Source organism: Dipodomys spectabilis, unplaced genomic scaffold (genome assembly GCF_019054845.1).
Source record: "Dipodomys spectabilis isolate Male_0828 unplaced genomic scaffold, ASM1905484v1 ptg000178l, whole genome shotgun sequence".
In the NCBI taxonomy this organism is placed as follows: Eukaryota; Metazoa; Chordata; class Mammalia; order Rodentia; family Heteromyidae; genus Dipodomys; species Dipodomys spectabilis.
This window is the reverse complement of record NW_024870855.1, coordinates 2,290,462-2,311,417: the sequence shown is the minus strand read 5'-3', so window position 1 is coordinate 2,311,417 and position 20,956 is coordinate 2,290,462. Positions and strand designations below refer to the sequence as shown.

Here is a 20,956-nt window from a genome sequence, read left to right as displayed (position 1 = left end):
ATAAAGATTTTAGTGCCTAATCAAAACTGGAGAGGGGGATTGTATAAAAGTATCTGCATGGTAGTAATGGATTAATGAGAAAGCTTTGTATAACTTGTTCAATTATTAGTCATTCACTAAACATTTATTGGGATCCCTGCCATGTACTAGGAACTAGGAAGATAAGGATATATTTTATACTCAGGAAGATGAGCTTTAACAAATGAAATAATATAATAAATTGCAAAGAAGAGGTACAGACACGATGTGTACAGATGTTCAGATGTGTTACTGGAGAGCACAAAGTCAAATTTTACAGCTGAGCAATAAACATAGAGAGCCATTTAAAAATGGTATTAGAATTTACTGCTTATTAAAATGACTGTGATTTTTTTTTACAATACAAATTAATATTTTCTACCTATATGCTGTTCCCATGTTGTAACACATCAATCTCTGAGTGACTAAGACTCTGAACAGCCAAGTGTTTCAAAGAGATGAAGATCTGATGCTCATGGCATCAAAATGTGAGCCTTAAATGTTCTGATTGGGAACATTTTAAGAGCTAGTCTGTGAATTTTTTTTTTGTTCTGCTAGACATAAATGTAGTATCTCATCTTGATGACTAGGGATCATCAACAGAGTCATCAAGTGTTCCACCCACCCTGGAATATATAAGATCATCAAAGCAATAGTTAAACCTTTCAGATTCCAACCTCACACCCTAGAAATCCCTGCCGGGAATTCAATGCACCTGATTCTAAATTAAAGGAGATGGCAATGTTTTCAGTAACTATAGCTCCTCCTTTCTGGCTTTCCATCTTCTTTCTTCCTCCGTTAAAAGTGTTGGCTGACACTTTATTGTACCATTACTGTGCCATTCCTTTTAGACTGCATTCCTCTTCCCCTTTTAATTTTCAGCTTTCAAAACCCACAGATCAGTTTAGAAACCAGATGTCCAGATCTGCTAGATAAGTGTGGATAGGCCCTGAGTAGATGCATCTGTGAATAAAGGCTTGGCAGCATCTATTTTGGCGGCTTAAATTACTTTTTTTAAGTTCTTGGTGCTCAGCTGTGTTGTGAATAGATAAGTCTAGGTGGATACGATATTCCCAAGTCAGCAGTCTGTTTTCTTTATACTTTATACTTGTTAGACCACTCTTTCGAAATCTACAAACACTCCCCAAACACTCAGCACACCACACAATCATCTGACCGCTTTCAAGGGCTCTCTGTGGCCCAAGTACAGCAAGGGAAACAGGTGAGTTTCAACACTGGACAAATCAATTACACAGAGAAGAGTGCTTCTCACAGGCTTCAGAGTCCCCTGCCCTGAAACAAGCTGCTCCATGCTCAGACTCCCTGGTGTTCCCTAGTCCCTGATGCATGGCACCTCCTAGGGTGTCCCACAACACACACTTCACCAGCCCAATGCAATGTAAAAAGCCTGGCACACAGAGGCATTTTTCATGGGTGAATGAGAGCAACCCTCCATCATCTATTGACTGACAGCTGCCAGAGCTGAGCTTAACTTTTAGGCTTTCTTATCCTCTGTGTATATCCTCAAGCCTTAGAAAAGTGAGGATGTTTCTCTTTCCTTCTTTCCCTCTCCTCTTTTTCCCACTCCCCCATTTTCTTCTTGTCTTTTCTCTTTCTCTCCCTCTTACACCACCATTTTGTTTTTAGTGCCAAGGATAGAAACTAGGGTACTGAGTTACATATCAAACCTTTGTTGTTGTTGTTTTGTCAGTCCCGGAGCTTGAACTCAGGGCCTGGGCATTGTCCCTGAGCCTTTCTGTGCTCAAGGCTAGAACTCTACCACTTGAGCCACAGCACCACTTCCGGCTCTTTCTGTTTGGGTGGTACTGAGGAGTGGAACCCAGAGGGCTTCATGCATGCTAGGCAAGCACTCTACCACTAAGCCACATTCCCAGCCCCCAACTTTTGTTTTTTGAAGACAAGCTCTTTCTATGTGCCCCTGACTAGCCTCAAACTTAGTTCTCTTGCCTCAACCTTCCCAGGGCTGAATTACAGACATGTACCACCATTGCTGTCCCTAAGTATTAGTTTATGTTCATTTGACCACTACAACCTGAGGATTATTTAGCAAAACTTAGTGGAAAGTGATTCAAGCCAAAGTCTAATTTCCTAACAATCTTGATTGACAGATAAAAGTACCGTAAACTGGGTACGGGTTGCTTATGCCTGTAATCCTAGCTACTCGGGAGGCTGAGATCAGAGGATCACAGTTCAAAGCCAGCCCAGGCAGGAAAGTCTGTGACGCTTATCTCTAATTAACCACCAAAAATCTGGAAGTAGAGCTGTGGCTCAAGTGGTAGAGTGCTATCTCTGAAAAGGAAAAAAAAAAAGAAAAGCTAAGGGACAGTGCCCAAATCCTGAGTTCAAGTTCCAGAACCCGCACCGGAAAAATAAAAAGAAAATCCTGCAGTGTAATGGCTGCCAATGGGCCATGTATTATAGCTTCTTTAACATCACATTTTCAACTTCACTGTGCACAGCTGACCTCTGGTTCCCCCTCCCCACCCCATGTCATTTCCCCTCTTAAGTTAAACTGCCCTTAATCAGCTCAAAAGCAAAGCAATATGTTAACTGTAGAATATGATTCTCAGCCTTGGCGGCTAAGAGGAATGGAGGGCATTTAGCATCTTTTGTTTACTACTCTTCCTTTGGATAAGTGAAAAGATTTTCTTTTTAGAAAGCAAAGATAATATTAATAATTCCAAGAGATTTTAGAAAGGACTTGAAAAGGCAGTATTTATATAGCACATAATAAATATTAAGGAAAAAACCAATTCCATTAAGTATCAAGGTTGGAAACTCTTCATAAACTGAGGTCATACTTACCATATGTTAATACCCCAACCAGGAAAATGGTTTCTTACTTTCTCTTCTTTCCCTTCATCCCATCAGACACTCAGAGCCTCCAGAAGCCTTTTATCCCAGAAAATCTTTCTCTGCCCCATCACCGTACTTTCAGAAACTTCTAATCCCCCCACATAGGCAACCTCCTTAGCCAGGCTGAGACCACAGCCTAAGTGTGATTACTTGAAAGCTAACGATAAACCACTAGAGGAAAGATGCTCTGCTGTGAGGAATGTAAAATGGAGTCTTCCACTAATGCCCCAAAGTAATACAGCAAAGCAGGAAAGGAACCAACTCTCCATGTTCCAGAGAGGAAAGGCAACCAGCTGTAATTCTCTTATAGATGGCTATCAATATTTACTTACCTCGTTCTGTAAAGGACAGCAAGAAGCTACAAACTTAAACAGACACACTAATGGAAGTAGTTAGTGAGGCCCCATTGCAGTATTCTATCTTATACAGTACTGGTGTTTAAAAATAGTATAGCCTGGGAGTGTTACTTCTTAGTAAAGGTGGACCACATGACTGCATCTGTGGTCCCAGAGGAAGATGCCCCATATATAAAGCACTTAACTCCTTGTCAACATACTCAAATCTCTTTAATTCTTCAGATGTGACCCAAATGAGTTACCTGTTCTAAATCAGAAACCTCTGGTAAAAGCAAACAGAGCCCAGAAGTTCTTCTTGAAGAGATTACTCGATGCCACATTTTTAAATCAATTACATTTGCTAACTCATGCTAAATTAACCACAGAACAAAGGCTTTCATTCTACATACTCCTGCCTTCTTAACCACTGTGAGTCTTTGAAGATGAATTCATAAAGACAGACTTAATTTGTCTGACTAAAAACCTGGGAATAACTATTCAGTATATCAATGTAATTACAGCAACATTAATTTTCAAATTACATCAGTGAAAATAATTAAAAATAACACATACCCAATATTCACTTTTTTTAAGTGAGTATTTTGAAAGGGCATGGCTGGGATGGGAACAGAAAGAAGCATTTCTAGACAATAGGACCCTCCCAAGGCAAGAACGACAGCTGAGGAGGGGGAGTCCCCAGCTTGGCAAATATGGCGGGGAAATACTCTGCCGAATACAAAGTATTTCCTATTCTTAGGAACAAGAGCCTCAAATGTTCTAGACAGGTTCACTATCACTTGAGCCATGTTCCTCTTGCCCCAAGCCTTGTATGCTCTTGTTCATTTTTTCTTATAGGGTCTCACTTTCTGCCTGGGCCAGCCTCGACTGAAATCCTATTTACTTACACTTTGCTCATAGCTAGGATGCACATCACCATGACCACAGTTTTTTTTTAATGGTTTAGATGGAGTTTCACTGAATTCTGTCCCAGGGTGAGTCTTAGACTGATTTCCTAATTACAGGTGAGAACCACAGTACTTAAGCTCCCAAATCTTTACAGCTCTGTATATCCTCCCTTCCTAGGTGATACGCTGAGTTCAGAACCACTCACCCTGATGGCAAATAGCTCTAAGACAAATACTGTGTGCCAAGCACAAGCAAACTTGGTGCTGGATAGAACAGGCAGCAGCTAGACATTAGCAGTGTATCCCTGTGATTCTAGCTACTCAGGAGGCTGGGACCTGGAGGATTGCCATTAAAAGTCAGCCTGAGCAGAAACGCCCAAGAATCTCCATCTGAACGTAACCAGCAAAATGTTAGACTAAAGGATGGCTCAAATGATAGAACACTAACTGTGAACAAGAAAGCAGAGTGAGAACAGGAGGCTCTGAGGTCAGGCCCTAGTAACAGAAGAGAAAAAGAAGAAGAAAAGAAGATGGAGAAGATGGCTCCTCCATCCATAAATGCAAGGTCAATTGCTATCCTGAGGAACGGAGAGAGTGCTTTGGGCCACTAGGGAAAAGTAGAGTAACAAAAGGTCTATAGATAACTTTTTCAGGTTCAAGAGTTTGATAACATAGTAGATTTACTTTTTATTTTTTAACAGGATTTGAACTGAAGGTCTAGTACTTGCCTGGCAAGAACTCTACTATTTGAGATACACCTCCAGCACTTTTGCTTTTAGGTAATTTTCCGATCCAGTCTAGTATTTTTGCCAGGGCTGGTCATGGACCAAGATAATACTATGCCTATTACGTAGCTGGGATTACAAGCATATATCACTTTGTCCAGACACTCATTTCCTCTCTAATTTCATTTTTTTTTTTTGTCCAGTCGCCTGAAGTCTGGGCCTGGGCGCTGTCCCTCAGCTCTTCAGCTCAAGGCTAGCGCTCTACCACTTGAGCCACAGCGCCACTTCCAGCTTTTTTCTTTTTGCTTATGTGGTGCTGAGGAATCGAACCCAGGGCCTCGAGCATGCAAGGTAAGCGCTCTACCCCTGAGCCACCTTCCCAGCCCTCTAATTTCATTTTAACTTGCAAATTATAAAAAATTTTAAAGATGTACTCAAGACTTAATTAAAAATAAAATGCCCCTCCACTATTTTGGCCTTTTTTTCACTCAGACCACACAAAACTTGAAAAACATTTTATTCATTCTCAATAGTATTAACCCAATGTTTTTGTTTTGTTTTTTTAATATATCATCTCCCAAGAGCACTCATAGAAAATACATAAACTCATGGATAACAGGAGGCAAAGTGCAAAGAACTTCCCTGGCAGCCGCATAGCACGGTGGTGCTGAGATCAGGATTTGAGTATCTGGTTTGTAGCCGGAGTCTGCCACTGATACTTTAGTTTCTTCATTGAATTGTTGCAAGGAGTAAAGAGAGCAATGCATGTGATGATATTAGCCCAATAATTTCCACACAGCAATGTTCCCAGGCAGACTCTAAGCACCTTGTTAATTTTAGCAAAAACATAGATTTTTAGCAGACGGTTTTAGCTTGAAGCTAGCAGCAAAACACCTGCCGGAAACCATTTGATATGACTTGCAAAAATAAAAAAACCTCATAAATTTTGGATAAAGGATAAATAAATAACTTCCTACCTGCAGCTGTGTACCTAAAGGTCATTTATTTCAACATGCACTTCTTAATTTATGTATAGTGGGCTGTTTCCTGCACTCGCCAACATGTCCCAAAAGGCATGGGCATAACTACACATATTTGGTTAAAAATACCAAATAAGCTTAGATTATTTCATCCCCAGCAAACATTTACCTGCAATAAATAAATAAATCCTTAAAGTTTGGAATGATAAAAAGTTTTGAAAATGATGACTATGAATATAGTTAATGCAACTGAATTACACACTTAAAATGGTTATCTGGAGTATTATGTTTAACAAGCTTCAGTAAAAAAAAAAATTTGTCAGCACTGGGGCTTGAACTCAGGGCCTAGGCACTGTCCATGAGCTGTTTTTGCTCAAGAATAGCATTCTACCACCTTGAGCCACAGCTCTACTTCCAGTTTTTGGGTAGTTACTTGGAGAAAAGAGCTTCATGGGGACTTTCTTGCCCAGGCTGGTTTTGAACCATGATCCTCGTATCTCAGTCCCCAAGTAGCTAGGATTACAGCCACCAGCATCCAGCTACAAAGTAATTTAAGGGTAAGTTTTTTTAATGCTTAAGTAAGTCATGTCATAACCCTGGTCTATTTCTCTCTTACCATGGTAGTCATTTGAATGTTTCTTACCTCTCTCTGGCCACTGATTAGTTATTTCTATATTTTGGGACCTAGAAATTTAAACAATTATAGACCTCAATTTCTACTTAATTTAATAATGAGATTTAAAAAAGAAGTCCATTCATTTTGTTCCCTTTAAAAGGCATATACTTGATACTTCATAAATAAGCTAACAATTTATCTATGATTTTATCTTTCGTCCGTTTTGCTTTGCTGAATTGCGTGCAATGTTTATCTTTGGCAGAGCCCTCCTGACCCAGTTCTGTGATGTTCTGTGTTTAGGTAACAGAATATGTTTAGGTAACAGAATATTTGCAAGACACTGAGGAAGCTGGCAAATATGCAATGCTATGTCAGCATACATGAGCAATGTGGAAAATTTATTCCTTGGTACAAAGCCTAAGGTCTTTACCCTGTCAGAAGTAAGGGGAGAAAATCTCTATGAACCAGACAAGAACATCATGAAAGAATAAATGGATTTCCGCAGAATCTATCATTTCTATCAATTTCTACTAGAAAATGAACAAGTTATGTTGCAAATGAAAAGCTCACTCCATGGGCTGGGAAGGTGGCTCAGTGGTAGAGCGCTTGCCTTGCACAAGCATGAGGCCCTGGGTTCGATTCCTCAGCACCACATAAGCAAAAAGAAAAAAAGCCGGAAGTGGCACTGTGGCTCAAGTGGTAGAGTGCTAGCCTTGAGCTGAAGAGCTGAGGGACGCTCCCAGGCCCAGAGTTCAGGACCCACAACCGGACCCACAAAAAAGAAAAGAAAAGAAAAGTTCACTCCACATCCTGGAGTTGGCATTTTTCATGATGAAGGCTTTCAATGTCCAGGTATACAAGAAGAATATGGCCCAGAGACTGGGGTCCCCAGAGCAGCCACTAGACATCCACTTCTTTGCCAGATTCCTGCCTCCAGAGTCTGCCCACTTTCCCATATCTTTGCTCAACCCTGCAGAACTTTTTGCACACCTGGAAGCCTCACTGGCAGCAGAGACCCTGGGACCTGGCTGAGCCTTTCCCTTTGGTTCAAGACCTTCCCAGCATCTCAGAGCAGAACTGCAGTACCTTACTTGCTCCACAGGGGTCTCCCACTTTAACACTGCACTCTCCAGCTCTCAATGTCCCTACCTCCAAGGCTCCACATTCTGAAGGACAAATACATAATACACTTAATCCATTCTATAATTTCAAATTCCACATGTCCAGTTTACTTGTGAGAGCTACCTTTATAGCTAGACCTTCAAGTAAAAATGTATGTACTTCTTCTGTACTCAGGCTGTCCAAACAGTCTAAAACAAGGATTGTACCTTATATATTGAAAAAGGTATGGCAAATTACCTCAGTTTTTCTGGAAAACAATCTGATAATATATAACATAAGTTATGAAATTGTTCCTCCCCTTTGACTTGTAATCTGATCTTAGGTGCTGGTGGCTCACAACTATAATCCTAGCTACTCAGGAGACTAAGACCTAAGGATTGCAGTTCAAAGCCAGCCCAAGCAGGAAAGTCCATTGGATTCTTATCTCCAATTAATCACCAAAAAAGCCAGAAGTAGAGCTGTGGCTCAAGTGGTAGAGCACTATCCTTGAGGAAGGAAAGCATCCAAACAGCACCCAGACCCTGAGTTCAAGCCCCAAGGGACCAGTACAAAAATAAGGTTCATATCAATAGGTTCTAACAATAAAATTATTACCCAAATGACAAGAATATTAATAATAATATTATCTCACCATACAAAGTAACTATTGCTGTTACAAACCTCTACATGAGGTAAGTTCAACATATCAGAAACAGATGCATGACTAGAAATAAAACTGAAAGTCTGAGAGGATGGCTGAAATGGTAAGCACCTGCCTAGCTGAAGACCGAGTTCAAACCCCAGTACCACCACCAAAAAACAAGGGAAAAATTGAATCTGGAAAAATATGGTATTTTTAAGGTTAATTAGTTTTTTTCTTGTTAGTTGCTCTAATTTTCTAACATAATTAAAATAAAAGCAAGCAAAATGGTTTTGTAGTATCTAAAAGAGGACCTCAAAAAACTGAGTTAAAAAGAATTACTGAAAATCTCTTAATTCTCAGAAATTCCCAGGAAAAATCAGTTTATAAATATACATGTTGGTACTATATGCAATATTTATTGTATACCTAATGTGTAATATACAGAAAAAACATTTACGTGTCCATAAATCACACTTTTCTCATAAACTAGCCTTCCTTACTACTTAGCACTCTTCCAGCCCTGCTATGAGAAATTTCAAAGAGAACTGAGAATTTTACTCAGACGTCAAACTGCTTAGCACTTCTAAACTGAAGTATCTTACTCCTCCTTGTAGTCCCTCCTCTGTGCTATTTCTGAGTAAATAGCAGAGAAAGTGAGAACAGAGTTCTAACAACCCTCACACAGGGAAGGGTTGTTGATCCCAAGCCCTGGCCACTGGTTTTACTGCCTAGAAGATGGGTATGTTACAACAAAGGGCTTGAGTCACGGAGCACACAGTGCTCCACAAGGTGCTGATTGAACCCACAGTAACCACATATCCTGAACCTGTTCCTCAGGTATCAGAGCCCTCCCAGGCCACCTCCCCTTTCCTTCTAGGCACACACACCCATGACCTGATTTTCAAGTGGGCTCTAAAGGCCTCATCCTGGCACTGGTCCTAACTTGGCAGGGAATAGCTCAGACACTTCCTGGCTGGAACCCAGCCTGCACCAAAATGCTCAAGTGCTTCTACATGGATGTCCAAATTCTTCCACCTGAATGGTGTCACAATTCTTGCAGTTCCTGGAAATCGACTCCTTATGTAACTTATCTTTTCCTTCACTGCCCTCAAACTCCCATCAAACCCTAGTAGCCCTGTTTCCCTGATTTCTGCTTGCTGCCTCAGGTCACCATTTGCCATCTCTGACTAATAATCCAATGGGTGCTGAGATTCCATGCTGTACACAGAGCCTCCTACAGGCCTGGCCCTTCCTGTGCTCCTCCAATCTTAATTTCTCATTCTTGTCTCGGATTTTCCAACCCTGGATTCTCCACTATATATATCATTCTCAGGGATTTATTTCAGGAGAAATGAATAAGGCTGCAGGGATTTAGTAGATGAGAAAGTGAAAACAAGCAAAATATGCACTATAAACATTTTTTTACAAAACAAGTTCACTTTGTTAAGCTGAAAATATCAAAACTCATCAGTATATAATAACACACATGATAATTAAGAAAACTAATTGAGATCAGAAATTGCAACAACATTAATGCTGATCATGACTGGGTATTTGATCATCGATACACTTTAATAAATATAGGCATGTGTGTGCATGCATGCACATGCATGTGCATATCATGGGTCACATTTAGAGCCAAATGTAAATTAGCACAATCCTACAAAGAAGCATACATAAATCAACAATGTGAACAATGGTGTAAAAATTACCATCAGATCAAAATAGCTAAATTTAAACTAGTTTCAGAGCCATTTTCCCTACAATTATAACGATTAATGTGGATAAATATAATTAACAGATTTCTTTCTTAAGCATTCTTTCATAATGCTCCTTATCTTTATTCCTAATAATGACCCTTGTCAGAGATAATGAGCCTGAAGTTTAAACAGTTACAAATCTTAAATAGGAAATAATAGAAGGTTCACATTAATCACAGAGTAGCTAGCAGAGGACTTTCCGTCATAATAAACACTTATGTTTCTCTGTTAGATTTACTTTGATACCATCTCACTATTGTTCTATGTCTTACATACAACCTGGTATCAAGTGACCTGTTATACTATTTTGTGAGAGCCTAGTTATTTCAGGGAAGTCACCTGACTACAACCCATACCTCCAAATCCTTTGGAATGATAAGTTAAAGTAGAATTATGGAAAACAAGTTACTAAGGAACATTTCCATCAAACAGAAGAGTGATTTTAGCTGTGCTTGGCCAAATTCTACTTATGTACCCAGGATTTAGCTGTCCTAGGGCACATACCACTTAATGTACCTAGGATTTAGCTGTCCTAGGCCGAATTCCACTTAATGTACCAAATAACTACAAGAAAAGTATGTTTCCATCCAGTCCATGTTTCTGGGCTCAATTCAGTTTGGAACATTCCTTGCATACCTGTCTCCATAGGGGGAATGGACCTCACCAAGTCATTTATTTTTCCTATCAAGAAGACAACACAGCTTATGAACTTGTCCCAGTGGTTTAAAGTCAGCTTTAGTCCTGAGCATCAGAAACTTGTCTAACTCTGAGATGAAACAGGAAAAAGGAGGAGCTATAGACAGACAGAAGAGTGTCCTAAGTAATAACATTCCAAGGAACACTATCTTTAACCACAGCAAAAAACAAAAAACAAAAAAACAACCTTATCAAGGAGTCTGCAGTAGTAGAACTGCTGACATTTCTATAGACTCAACTACTTTGTGGTGTAACAGAAGCCCTCATCAATGCCTTAGGCCCTTCATCTTAGGAGGAAGAGCTTTTGTTTTATTTTCAACCAGCAAATTTGGTGTTACCTGTAGAGTTGGTGTGACAGGTACAAATTTTTAAATGTTAACAAATAAAAGCTTCCTAAGATAGTCAGAAGAGTAATCAAAGTTCTCTAACAATGTCTCAACTTTCATCTCTCCAAGGCTTTTTTCCCCTGTCAGTTAGTCTACCACAAGGCAAGTATCAAAAGAACAAAGATGAACATGGCAAGTGAATAGGATTCAAATACATGTGACAACTCTACATCTAGATACCATGTGCTCTTCAACAGATTCAGGCTATGTCGAAATCTATACAAGATGCTGTAAATAAAACATACTATACTTTGCACTATTGTGAGAAGACATTTGACCTAAGCAATCTAGATGGTTCCATTTATTTTCCCATCCTCATTCTCTCTGAAATGAAAAAGATGACTAAATCCACCACTTTTTCCTCATCTATCATCACTACTGTATTCTTTTTTTTCTTGAGACAGACAGAGTCTGACAATATAGTCCAGGCTGAGCTCAAACTCAAGGACTTTAGGTCTCAGTGCTAAGATTACAGGCATATACCACCAAGCCCAGTCCTCTGATTTTTTTTAACCTAATTCCTATGTTCTTGTAGATCTAAGGACAGACACTATTAGTATTCAGCGCTTGAAAGAAGTATACAGAAAGGTCTATGAAATCACAAAATAACAAGTGGTTAGTGCATACAGCAATCTATTAATTGCTTGGTAAGCCAATGCTCCTTTCTAATTTTACACTCTTCCATTTTGGAAATGCAAAGTCACAAATATAAGAGATAAAAACAATATACTAGATTATAAACTGTTCATGAAATTGACTATAAAAATTAAACACACACATACATATACATATATATACACTATTTCTGATCAATGAATTCAAACCAAATCCAAAGAACTTCCTAGAAGCAAACTGTGCAAGGTCTTCAAAATAGTATATAAGACTGAAGCTGTTTCCTATATCTCTCAAAACTGAGCCACCTTCCCAGCCCGTCTCTCAGATCGTCTGCAGTTGCATTTCTTATTTTCTGCCTTTCAATTCAACAGTTCATTAAACATCTATAATATGTCACAGTCAGTTCTTAACACTGAAAATGTAGATAAATTACTAATGGTGCTAATCTGGAGGCACTCACAGTGAAGTTGGAAAGAAGATAATGTACCCATAATTGCAATAAAAGGTGACTGGTTTAACAGTGAAAGAAAACTCAGTGTTAAGTTGCAACACAGAGTGGACGAATAAAAGTCAGCAAGAAAAGGCTTCCAGAGGAAATGAAGTTCAAAAGAGTTCTGGAGAAAGAAAAGCATTTAGCCAAGCAGCAGAATACTCAGGCAGAAACAAGAGCAAGTGCTAAGGCAAAGAGGCATGAAACCAGGGAGTAGGTGGCCAGAAACTCTAAGCAGCTTTGTATTTCTCATGACTAAATGAGATGTAGGAGTGAAAAAAGGGCATAAAGAACTCTGTGTGCCAACAGGGCCTGTGGGTGGCCAGATGCCGCTGGAAGGTCCAAAAAAAGGGACAACCTAGAAAGGTCTTGGTTGTAGATTCACCGCAACTTAAGTGACAAGGTGGCCATTCAGAAGGTGCTATTTCCTAACCACATTCTTCAGTCACTTACCAGGAATGCAGTTACTCCTGAATGCCTACTCCAGAACTATTCTGGGGCTGCCACAGGTCACTGGACCAGGGAACAATTCGGAAATTCAAAGTACCTCTAGAACTATCCATGTCTATCTCCTGGTAAGCTCCAGAGTCACAATCTGCTTTGAATATGATCCTAGCTAGTTAGACAACTCCTCTGACAGCGACATGGTGCTCGAGACAAGATACTATAACTAGAAGGGCACAATTTGGGCCAGAGGCTATCTTCCATCTATGACCGCTCTGAAACAGATGTTACTGATAAACAGCAGAACAGAATCAGACAAATGCAGGTCAGTTGTGTTGTATTTTTCACTCAAGGGCCCTATCAGAGAACTCTGAGTCCTACAGACTTTGGTACCTTCATTTCCTCTCATTATCACACATAAAAGCATTGCTCTACTCAGCTAATAGACACTTCAATAAATAACATGTTGCCATCTTGTCTTGTCTTTGCCACATTTCTGATCTTACATCCCTTCTGGGATTTCTAGGATTTTCTCAGGAAAGCAGCAACTGCAATTCCAGCAGGCAAGAGGTGTGAGTCAGATTTTAACACATTTCTCTACTGCTCTTCCTCTCCAATGGAACAACTCATTACAAAGAATGCCATCTGAAACTCCAAAACAAAGAATACACAACATTCATTTCTACCAGCTGAAGGTCTCTCATTTCCAACTCAAATATCTTATCCTGAGATTTTTTTGTCTTCTCCACCTTTTCCCCCCCACAATCCCAAAAAGGCTAAAACTATTCATTTCCAATATTTATACCATAAAAAGTTTTCTCCCTCCCTTTTCACAGCTAAGTTACCAAACACAAAACAATTACTTTTCCCACTCACCAGACCATTTCCATCCATACCAGCTCCTTCCCAGGGAGAAGCCACCATTAATCACTCTGTGATAAGGATTTTTACACATCCACCTTAGCTTGTACATTTCTTAAAAGCCCAGGCCAAGGCTCCCAGCTTAAATCCCACCTGGGATGCAGACAGGGCTGTACTAGTACTATGAGCTAAATAAACCCCTGAAGAACAATAGCCATTTGCCAGCCAAGAGAGTTTCTCACCCAGTACTCTCATTCATAAGGTACCCAAAAAGCCCTGGGGGCCTCTGCAGACTAAAACTATGAGTATTTTTAAGATTTGTTTAAAAGGAAAAGTTAAGGGTGCCAGGGGCTCATGCCTGTAATCCTAGATACTCAGGAGGCTGAGATCTGAAGATGGCGGTTCAAAGCCAGCCCAGGCAGGAAAGACTGTGAGACTCTTATCTCCAATAAAACCACTCAGAAAACTGGAAGTGGTGCTGTGGCTCAAGGGGTAGAGCGCTCAGCTGAGCTGATGAGCTGAGGGATAGTGCCCAGGCCCAGAGTTCAAGTCCCACTACCAACATGTATATATATATATAAACACACACACACACACACACACACATATACATATACATTCTTTCACTGGGCTCTGGTGGCTCACACTTGTAATCCTAGCTACTCAGGAGGCTGAGATCTCAGGATCACAGTTTAAAGTCAGCCTGGGCAGGAAAGTCCGAGAGACTCTTACCTCCAATAAACCATTAGAAAATTGAGGTGGCACTGTGGCTCAAGCAATAGAGCTCTTGCCTTGAGCTGAAGAGCACAAGGACAGTGCCCAGGCCCACAACTGACCAAAAAAAAAAAGGAAAAGTTAAGCCTCAAAAGTTTTCAAAAAGAAAACAACCAACCAAAGTTAGAGAAATGACTAAGCCAGAAGAGTCCTCACTTTGCAAAAGAAAGTATTTAATGACTATACATGACAAAGTTCTTACTTTTTTTTTGTAACAAAAGGAGAATGCTAAATACCTGCAATATGCTTCCAAACCCACAAGATATGTGTATCCTGAGATATCGTTACAATATGACCTGGGACCAAAACTTATTTTTTCAAGCCAGGCACTAGTGGCTCACACCTGTAATCCTATCTGCTAGAGGATGAGATCTGAGAATCATGGTTTGAAGCCAGCCTGACCAGGAAAGTTCATGAGACTCTTATCTCCAGTTAACTACCAAAAGCTGTGGCTCAAGTGCCAGAGCACTAGCCTTAAGACAAAAAAGCTCAGGGATAATGCTGGGGCCCTGAGTTCAAGGCTCAGAATCAACATAGACAAAAAACATTCACCAGTGTGAGAGATCAATGACATGTTTCTGATAGGACATTCTAACAGCACTGCCACACTGTATAACAAGCTGGGACAGAATTTGACAGGGCAGATCACTTGCTGAACTATAATCATGAAGCTGAGGCTATAACATGCCTTTAAGAATGGCATGGATTACCAAAGGCATACATTACAGATATCCAGAGAAATAATTGTGATATATCCAAACAACAAAAGAATATATCCAAACAACAAACAAGATGGAGCCCTGGAGCAAAGACTATGTATTAGAGAGCTAGATTCCATCTATCAAATGAGATGACTGTCTGAAAAACACTTCTAACTTGATTGTGCATTCCTAGCAGTTAAAAATAAACATCAGAGGCTGGGAATGTGTCTTAGTGATAGAGTGGTTGCCTAGCTTGCATGAAGTCCTGGGTTCGATTCCTCACTACCACATAAACAGAAAAAAGCCAGAAGTAGAGCTTCGGCACATGTGGTGGTACGCTAGCCTTGAACACACAGAGGCCCAAGGACAGTGCCCAGGCCAAGTTCAAGCTCCAGGACTGGCCAAAAAAAAGCATCAATAGCTTAATTAATGAATAAACACAACGCACTAATATATAATTATACTATGTACATTGTAAACACAAAATACGAAAATTTTTGAAGAAAAAGAGATGAAAAAGAGAGATACAGGCTTTCCTGTATCTTCCTATACCCAGTGCACTACCAGCTGTTTCCTGTAGGGCTCACCCCTCCACTCTGGAATCAATTTTAGAATACTGTAAAAAAATACCAAGTAGAGGTAACTGCTCTGGAAAAGGTGCTGAAATACTTTCTTCCCTTTACTACTGCAGATATGACCACCATGTCCACAGACAATCCATTAAAATTTGAACAACAAAAATTCAGAGAATGGGGAATGCACAAAAAATCATGGAAGCTTTATCCTAGATGGCGACAAGAAGCTACAAAGTGTGAACAACCCAGAAGCCAAATTAATTTTGTTCCTTTTTTATTTAAACGATGTCTCCCAAAATTGCTGTGATTTACAGGTTTGATGCTTTAACTCATGTGTTGTTTCTGGACACAGGAATGAACTATGTAGTCACTAAAAGACTGTTACATAAATAGCCACTTGCCAGCTCACCTGGGAGTGTAATGTTGAACAAATAGTAAAGAATGCCGATTTTGTTTACTACTGATAAACTCCCTGAGGAAAGGAGAAGGCTAGTCAATTTTCTGAACACTCAACCCTTAATTATCTACACCAGTAGATCAGAGAAGAGTCAGAGAAGCCAAAATAAATAATTTTTTTTAAAATCAGCTTTGTAAAGAAGACAGATATTTAGGCATAGCCTGACATTTTTCCTTAAATTACACAGCGGCCACCAGCCTGAAAATGGTAGAGTGCTGAGGTCAAATACAAGGGCTTTAGAGTCAAGGGAGTGAAATCTAAGGGCTCACTTGGTAATTCACTAGTTATAGAACCTCAAGCAAGTTATTTAACCTCTGTAATTTTCCATTCCCTCGTCTGTAAAATGAGGAAGTTAATACTACTCTGTAGGTCTGTGGAATTCGAGTGATAGAAAGCACAATACTTGGTAAATCCTTAACAAATGTGTATTTAGTAGTTTAAGGACTGGATGGGATCAGGAGGGAAAAAGGACCAAAGGGAGAGCTTATAACTATGGTGAAGAGTTTTGTAAGGTGATGTAAAAGTGATTTCAAGGAATGATTGCTGTTATTCTAAAATTACCTGGGGAACAAGCATGTTTCCTAACTGTTTGTTTTTTTCCTTTTTGTTTTTTTGCGGGGCAGGGAGGGAAATGATCTTTTTTAACTAGGTATCTATGATAGGAAAGCAAGAAGAGAATGTTGCTTTTGTTTCCATCTAATGGGTTTCCCTCCTTGTGTTTCTGAAAACTGAGTTATCCATCACACAGGTAGAAAACCCTGGCTGTGTGTGACAGAGGCTGGTGGGGCTCTGAGGCCAGTGGAGAAGGTGGAGCTCACACATTACCTGCGCCCAGTGGTTTGTAAACACAATCATGCATGTTTCTGGGTCAACTCCTTGCAGGCTCACTGCCGACTGGAGTTTGCTTTCTGTGGAAACTGATGACATCATAAACCTTCAATGCTTCTAAGTCATATTTAATGTTCGCAAAAACGTGATAGGCAATCATTAACTTTCAAGCATCACATCAGAAATGTAGCTTCTTCTGTTTTCATGGTTACCTTTAGAACCTGTAATGACAATAACACAAAGTATATCTTGTTATGTTCATATGCTAAGTAAGATGCTGTTAAGTTTAAATCAAAGATAGGTATTATAAAGGAGATGTTTATCCTCAAGTCTTTTTATTTTCTCTTATCATGCTACTAAAATATGAAATTCTATTCATATATTAAACAATTGTTGATTTTCTTCTTTCCACAGAACCAAGCACAGTTCCCCATTATTATACTGCATCACTTGAGTCCTGTTTCCATAATTAAGCATGATATCAACTATGTTTGTAGAGTTAAAAAACAGTAATAAAGAGCCATGAGTTGACAGAAATAAAATGGTTTAACACTATTTAGAAGAATTATAAAACAACAGTCAGACTCCTGGGCCCAATGTGGTAGAGGCTTTGTTTGTTTGGTTTTTTTAAATTTTAATCAATGACTTTCTGATGAAATTGAAAGCATCTCAACTTGTGGTTCTAAACTAGGTGAAAGTTTCTAGCTTTTTTGAAGAATAATAGAATCTTAATAAGTCAGTTAGAAACGATCTACCAAGGGCTGGGAAGGTGGCTCAGTGGTAGAATGCTTGCCTTGTATGCATGAGGCCTTGGGTTCCATTCCTCAGCACCATATAAGGAGAAAAAGCCAGAAGTGGCGCTGTGGCTCAAGTGGTAGAGCACTAGCCTTGGGCTGAAGAGCTGAAGGGCAGCACCCAGGCCCAGAGTTCAGGCCCCATGACTGACAAGGAAAAAAAAAGAAATGATCTACCAAAATAAGCTGGTGCTTTTGAGGTGTAAGTACAAGGTAGTATATCTACAAATGAAAGGTGAATTATGAGGATAAAATATAAAGGAACCCTTACTATCTGGCAGGAGAAAAAGAGGAGTCATGAGCAAACACCAAATACAGCCCAGGTATGTGGTACTCTGACAGAAGCAGAAAGATAGAGGCAGTATCTCCCAGGTTCATCAGCCAGGAAAACACTGGGCAGAGTTTAGTGCATAGACTGGAGGAAGTTCAGAAAAAAGGACTCACAATGACCAGAGCTGAAAAACAAATCTGTGATAAAAATTTGCAGACATGGGCCAAAACAGGGGCATCTGTGTTCAAGTGGGTGGTGACAGGAGGACACCACAGGAGCCCTGGGAACAAAATGTGTGGAAGGGAACCTGACGTGCTGAGTCTGGGTCAACTTACAGGTGAAGCTCTTTGTGGGGAGTAGAGTTAAACATGGAAATAGTTGAGGAGCATTCAAAACAAGCCCTCTCCTGCACCAGGGTAGGAACTATTCAAGATAAAAGGATTTCTAGGACATAAGAACAGAAAACTTGTAAGAATTAATAATTTTGAAAAACTAAATTTAAAGAAAACAGGAGAGGACTAAGGCACATAGAAAGAAATGTCTCTGAGAAAGGTTACAGAAATCACATACTAGAAGAAAATGACTTGTATAGATATATACGTATGTATGTATTTTATTATTGAAATATTCTATTTCTGAGAACATGCTAGCCCCTTTTATTGAGACAATGTAATGATAATAATGAGGAAAATCAAAGTATTCGGGTTTATCCCAGAGATTGGAAACTTAAAGAACTTCTTGAGATTCTTTGCAGACCCAGGATTCTAAGATTCTCTTCAAAGGAAGGAGAGGAACATGTACACCCAATTGGCTCCAAATCAAACCCTTTTTAAAGATGTTTCCTAAAACCCTTTAAGTTAGGTCTCAGAAAGAATTTATAAATGATCTTGAGAAGAGAGAATGCAGTTGAAATAGGATTGATACCTTAGAAAATGTCATGAATACTTTTGATGTAAACAGATTGTTAAGTCGGTAGTTTCCCAATCCAGTACCCCTTCTTAGGAAGTTAGACTCTTCATTCTCCTGACTATAATACAACTCCTGGCCCTATTTTCTTAAGGAATTTCTATCTTTTCTAGAAAGAAACAATTCATATCACTTTTTTTTAGACCAAAATGCTTATCCAATTGCACTTTAGAGACAGACACCTGAGGATTCACAATGTATAATTTATACAGAGAACATAGTATAAAGAAAACCTGGGCCAGGTGTTGTGGCTCACACCTGTAATCCTAGCTATTCAGGAGACTGAGATCTGAGGATCGTGGTTCAAAGCCAACTTGGGCAGGAAGAACCAGTTAATCACAGAAAAAGTTGGAAATACTGCTGGGGCTCAAGTGATAGAGCTAGCTTTGAGCAAAAAGGAGCTCAGGGACAATGACCAGACCTAGAGTTCAAGCCCCAGGATTGGGAAAGGAAGGAAGGAAGGAAGGAAGGAAGCAAGCAAGCAAGCAAGCAAGCAAGCCTGGCAAAGAAAGGAAAAATAAGACAAGTCAGGCGAGCTAAGCTTGAGAAAGGAAAAACTATGCAAGATCTAAGCAGTGAAAATTGTACCTAACACACCCAGATGCCAGAAAGCCAGGCATTTCTTTCTATTCCCTGTCTCTTGCTTCCTCATTAGAGTATTCAAATACTGCCCCATTCCCAGAACAATATAAACTGAAGTAATCCTACCACCAGAAGAGATGGATTAAGATGCATAGTTCCTCCAGTACCATAGTTCCTCCAGCACCAGCACTACATGGACTACATTTTCCTCTTATCAACCTTTACTTTTTTCTCTTTCTGCAGCCATTGCAAGCATTTTATTAAACTCAGATCACAAGAACCAAGTGAAGAACGGGAAGAAATCAAGCAACAAGCTGGGACAGGCAGAAGGGGCAGCCAACAGAATGTATGCCTAGGCCAGGATCATGGAGTAGCAGACACTTGTCTTGCCCACCGCTCTCAAGCTAGGGTATATGATGCTGACGGTTTACAATGAAGCTTGCCACTCTCGGCAAAGATCCAACCCAGTGCTTTAAATTTCATGCCTGAGAGAAAGCTCTACAGACCATTTAGATCTTAAGAAGTGATCTTTTCCTTGTTTAAAACAAACCACAGACAGTAAAAATTACGCAAAGGACTCCGTTTACAACAGTGATGGCACATGGTTTTAAGGTATGGTTACTATTACTGAATTTTTTGATGGGGGGTGAGAGGGCAGGGAAAAGATGGCTTGTCAAAATAAGATGTATGACAACTGGATATTTCAGCACAGATCCTTCACTACAAAAACTAAACTGCCCATATGTTTCTGAGGACACTACTGACTGCTCACATTCGTATTTTACTAATATTATAAAGAGAAATATCTTCCTTTAATCACCAAAGAAAATATTCTTTTAAATATTTTTGAAGATGAAATAACCAATATAAGAATCATGTGTTTTTATTTGTCCTTTTTTGAAAAAACATTTATAACCTACTATGTAGAAAAATACATGCTTCCATATCACATAAGTATAAAATTTACAATACAATCACACAAGTTTGAATTCTAGAGCTGTCAAGCACACCCCTTTCCAATGTAAAACTTTCTTCAAATTCATTCCCAGACAGTCTAATTTCACATTCTTGGAAAGCTGTAGCATGTAAGAAAGTTATACATGTGTCAAAATCACATTTCTTCTGTGAACTACCAAAGAATTCTATTTTAACATACCACACTCCCACTAGAAAACAGGACTTAGATAATAAACATTTTGGGATTTAGTTACAATATTATCCTCCATCCATCCTTCTAAATGTCCTACTATCCTTCTAGTCTTCTATGTATTTGAAAATAATAACAAATTATTATCTTAAAAACATCCTTAATGGAAAGAGTTGTGCCAAAGGAAATCTTTATTAAAGGAAAACAAGTCATATTTGAAGGCCTACTGGAGAGAATCCAAGAGCATAAACAATTTGACAAAGAAGGTTGATGGAACAAAGAGAGAGAAAAGGTGGGGTCCAGGGAACAGGTAGGAGAGGCCCAGGGCTAAAGGAGAGCAAAGCTGGGTCTTTTCACAGAGAGTTACCAAGTCAGAAGTAATACCTGGAACTTGACAGGAAGACACTGG

General features: G+C 39.5%; 1 pseudogene; it reads right to left on the bottom strand.

Moving 5' to 3' along the window:
- LOC122120748 overlaps positions 1-16,859 on the bottom strand; it is an 81,404-nt pseudogene extending 64,545 nt beyond the window's left edge.
- Positions 16,860-20,956: the final 4,097 nt, after the last annotated feature.